The following is a 5,329-nucleotide window of genomic DNA, read 5'->3' as shown; positions in this document are numbered from 1 at the left end:
TCAAGTTTGCTTTCTTTTATTCTTATGGTGCAGCACTGATAAAAATGGTTATGTGGAAAAGGCAATGAAACGCTAAAATAATGTGAATGCATTGACAAAAAAAAGATAGAAAAAATCTCCATGACAGCAAATCTCTGAAAACTCATTAAACTAAGATGTTCCTGGTCTCTCTCATTGATAAGAACATGAAAGATTAAGAAAAACTAATGTGCTCCACACCTGAATAAATATGTGCTTTGGAATTGAGTGTTATTGTTTTTTTTCCCCAGACAGCAAACTCTGCACTTTTCCTGATGAAATACCACAGAACATCCTCTGTGAGATCCACACAAGCCACAGACTGAGCTTTATTTTAACTAATATACTGTATTTGGCTTCAAGGCACACTTGCTTCCAGACTGAATGTAATTGAGACAGAGCAAGGTTCATAGCTGAGAAGACACAAGACAAGCATTCTATTAGCCCGCTTGGGGACATGCAGCTCTACCTGCAGAGAAAATGAAGGGACAATCTCTTTGACTGTGACTCTGCAGGCTCAAATCTGATTATTTTCCCTTCCTATTGTGAACTGGAATTTGATCCGCTCATTGCAAACAAACACTCCATCTGCTTTTCTTCAGTTGGAATAAAAAATAAAAATCACGTACAAACCACAAACTACTTAAACTGCGGAACAAAGACAAAAAACATCCAGCTTAAGGGAATTGTTTGATTCTTTCTCTGAGCGGTAAAGACACAAAGGAGCAAAATGTATTTCATATTATCATGACCTCGAAGGGGTTTCATCACTCTGCGACTCTGAGGATGCCAACTCGGTCAATGGTGCATGAAACTGCCTCCTTTTATTGGCACAGCATTCAATCAGTTCCTCCAGGGTATATGTCCTTGCTTTTGCGGCGGGGACCACTCATTACAGTGCTCCCTGTACCTGCTACCATCGCACTAGCCAATCCCTTTTAATGCCTCCCCGTCTTACTTCCATTTTTGCATAAATATAATCAGTCCCGTCAAGAAAGCAGGACTGCCAGCCGTCTTCCCCTATTGTCTCTGATTGATTATGCAGAGCAGCCTTTTCTTTATCGTCTCATATTTTCTCATGTCTTTGAATTCAACTGGCGTTGGCTCAGTGCCAGCTGACCCTCCCCCATCCTTTCTGCCCCCACCCCTTCACTGTGTAGCATGTCCACCCACCAATACCTCACTGTCTCCCACTTATGGTTATCCCCAACCAATAAAAGAAAACATGCAGGAAAAGGAAATGGATCTCCTTTAGTAATTTACAAATGGATCCTTTTAAATAAAAACATTTCGTCCATGTACCAAAAAAACATGCAGAAAATCTTTTTTTATAAGCACATTTTTTGAGGGGGCAGTGGGTTCAGTCACATAAAAAATATATTGTGGAGGGCGGCAACAACATGTTTTTAAATTCTTCAGAGAAACTGGAAAAAGAAAGAGATCCACATTTAAAAAAAGAGAAAAAAACCACCTTGTTTCCTACTGGTCCAATTACATGCATGCACTGGACCAAAACTGGCTAATTTGCCATACGTGTTCCTCTCTTCATGAGAAAGGCGTCCCTTAGCAAGACGTTTTACACTTGAAGTTTATTTTAGTAAATAAACTTTAGTACAAGTGTAAAATGGATCAGGGGTCTGCAATCTAAAACTCTGGTGGCACATGCATCTATGGCTCTTCTGTGTTTAGGGGGAAAAGGCTAACAATCTGGATAAATAATAGGTTTGTTAGTAAAGCTCTTTCAAATTTTTAAACTGAGATGATCTTACGTGAATAAAAATTACCTATTTTTTTCTCTCTTTTTTGGCGATATTGTCAGAGTGTTTATTAATAGAATAAGTTTGCAAGTAAACCTACAGCAGCGGGACCTTATTTAACACAGGATGCATTATATTTTGAAGGGGGCTACTGCCATAAGTCATAAAATTGGAATAAACAAAAATATAACATCGTTATGAAAATATAAAAAGGTGACTTGTAAAAGAATGGCCACAGAAACATAAATGAAGTATATTTTTCTAAATGGTGAGGTGAGACTTTGCGGCTCTCGCTGGGTTTTGGTGGGTAAGAATCTGGACCAAATAGGTCTTGTAGCATTAAAGGTTGCTGACCACTGCTGTAGACTATGTGCGTGTAGAGTAGGAAGAATACTAACCGAATACTTCTTCAGACTAATCTGGAAAATTTTAAGTTTACAATATAGATATAGTATGTAAAAAGTAATCCTTACGTATGCTTTCTCACTTTTATTATAGACTACGAATACTTGTAGTACACCTAAATAGACTACTTTTTGCTCAGAGTTGATCCAAACAATTTCTTTGGCTTCTAAACTGAAAATAAAGCAAACTGGGGGGGAAGACCAATTCCTTCAGTACACGCTAAGGTTACAAAAGTTGCTATATTTTGACTCCAGTGTGCAAATTCTAACTTTACAACAAAAGGAGTGACTTTAGATTTAATGGATGGATCTATGTTTCACCCAATTGATCCATTCTAAGAAACATGGGATTGTTTAAATTATAACCAGCCTGGATGGGGAGTACCAGAACATTTAAAAGCAACTTTCAAGTTGGCTTTATAGACAGCACCTGAGGTTCAAGTAGCTTCCACCTTTCATCCATCTTTTTCTGCAATGTTTAAGAGTAAATTTCAATCCAGTGCTCAGAAAAGTTTTCCCACGAGTGCTTAAAAGCGATCCAGGAATGTCATTTAGACACTTGGTCAGATATATCGTTTAAGGGAGTGTGACATATCATGGATGGGTTTACATTGAGATAGTTGTGTTCTGGTTATGCATTGTCAGCTGCCTAGACAAAGCAGAGACAATCGAGAGAAAGTCATTCCTGTAAACCCATTCCCGTCTGTCCCTTGTAACCAGGCTACTTGCTTGCAAGTTATTTTGATGTGTCACGGACAGGTCAACCTCAGTCAGACGACCCAATCACAAGCACAAAGACAGATGTCCAGTTCAAGAAAAAAAGCTTGACTGAAATGGGTTTGGAGATGTCCTGAACGCACCCCGTATTTCTAGAGCTTCTGAGGTTTCAGCAAAGGAAAAGACAGATGGCCACCTGTGATCTTTTCATTTCACAGAAAAATCTTTCTTTCACAATAGTCTGACAGCAGTGGGAAGCTATACAACTGTCAAAACCCCTTGAAAGTGATATGGTCTATATTTTATTGTCAACTGCTTCAGTTCTCATGCTGTGCACCTTCACTCATCATCTCCACCAGCGTGAGCTGTAACTGATGTGCCTCTCAGTCAGCCCTATTAAGAGCAAAGCAGTCCCTCGGCAGCGCTTCGCACTTTTGTTTGTTCCCTTCGGTGACACTAAACAGCAGCTCCTGCAATGCTGATGCCAGCCAAACAACCTTCACCTCTCCAGAGGGCCATGCCTTTACCTTCCGCACATCTCCAATGACAACTTTAATGAAACATGTAGTCGTCTTTTAATCAAAACAAGTGCAATTTGCATATTGCATATGGGAGTGGGGAGGAGCTGAAGGGGCAACAGGAGGGTATAGGGGAGCAAGAACATGGCTGGAAACAAGCAGGAGCCCGACAAACAGATGGGAGCACCACATTTGCATACCCCAACAACAAATGGGTGTCCTACCTCATGTCCAGGGCTGAATCTGGCAGAGGATGTTGTGTGCCGTCACTTTGTACACATTTGTTTTTGACACTGCTTGCTGGCTGTCATTCAGTCATCAGAAATCCATAAGGATATGACAAATAATTGTTCACAGAATTAACAGCCTTTGATTAGATAAAAAAAGCTGCAGATGGAGATAGAGGGTGTCTTTGTGGATCTAAAGTAGACTAATATGCAAATGCATGATTGGTGCTGCTGAATCTCACACCAGATCAGGTGTGTTTGGCTACAAAAAAGAAAAGTGTTCCTGTTTAAACCTAAAAAAAAATGTCTGCCTAAAAAGTTACCAACATCTGCAGAACTAGTCTCACTCTGGCTTTAACTAATGTTTGACCTTCTAAACATAGCCAAATATCTTCTTGGTCAGAGTGGGAGATTTATTTTCAAAAGCTTTTCAATTTTGTGGTAATGTGGAGTAATAAGCAACAATTAAGTCGGTTTGTTTAACGTCTTAGCAAAAAAGTAGTACACTTGAAGTTTGCTTTATACTGGAATATAAGCAAATATACCACTATTAGTGTAGGGAATACACTAAATATGTACTTCAGACTAAAATGGAACAACTTAACGTATGAAAGAAAACTTCAAGAGTACTGCCTTACATTTAGTAAAGACCAAGTATAATAAAATTAATTACTCCTAATTTCAATGTTATACTTGTAAACTTCAGTGGAACCTGTTTGTCTTTTATTATCAAACAAAAAAGGTCAACGCACATGTTATGTCTTACATGGAAGTTTTTTAACTGTGCCAATACTAGTTTAAAGGATTCCTTAGAAAGCCAAAAATTACTACTTTTCTATGGTTTATTTTTTTTTAATGACCAGTTTATTCAGGACCAGTTACTCTTAAGAAATATTTCCATCATGTTTTCCAAAAACAAACATTAGTCATTTCATTTTTTTTCTATTTAGTCAACAATTAAATCCATTGAAATATCTTTTAAATGCCACTTTGGAGTCCTTGCTGAAATTCTGCTGATGGATCTACAGCTCTGGGAAGAACGCACAGGTGTCCCATCTTGCTCCCTTGTAAATTGGTTTTATGGCACTGCCAGACTTGGATCTAGCACTGTCACACTGGTGCCAGCGAGGTCTTCATCACTCAGCTCAACACTTTAGTACAGCTGCATGGCAGGATGTTTATACAAAGATGTCAGTGTCAGGTGAGTTTTCAGAAGATACTGATATTCCTGTAAGTTTCTTGTTTCTCACCTTCTTCACACTGGTCATTTGTCACCGTAGCCGTGTCGTCCAGAGCACACAGAGACTTCTGGCTGATGACTGAGAGCTGGCAGCTGAAGCCACAGCAGGAACTCCGTTGCAGGAAGCGATGACAATGACCTTCGGCGAGCATTGCTGTCAACACATAACTCTGCAGGCAACTTGAGAGAAAGTGTGACAGGAGGTGCAAATGAGGAGGCCTGTTAAAGCACTGTGAAGTGGGTAATGTGTGATGCTGCTGCTGAAGAGCCACATTTCCTCTTGGGTGGATTTGTGCTGCAAAGTTTGGCTATTAATATTACACCTCATCTGTTAACTAATAGCGACCTCACCAGCTGGTTCGTTAGTCCTTTTAAAGAATGTAAAAAAAACGTCTAGAATCAGAGGGATTGCTTTTCCAGTTTACTACACAGTTGGAAGAGGCTTGGT

The sequence above is a fragment of the Oryzias latipes genome, chromosome 1, assembly GCF_002234675.1.
Source record: "Oryzias latipes chromosome 1, ASM223467v1".
NCBI lineage: Eukaryota > Metazoa > Chordata > Actinopteri > Beloniformes > Adrianichthyidae > Oryzias > Oryzias latipes.
This window is presented reverse-complemented; position numbering follows the sequence as displayed.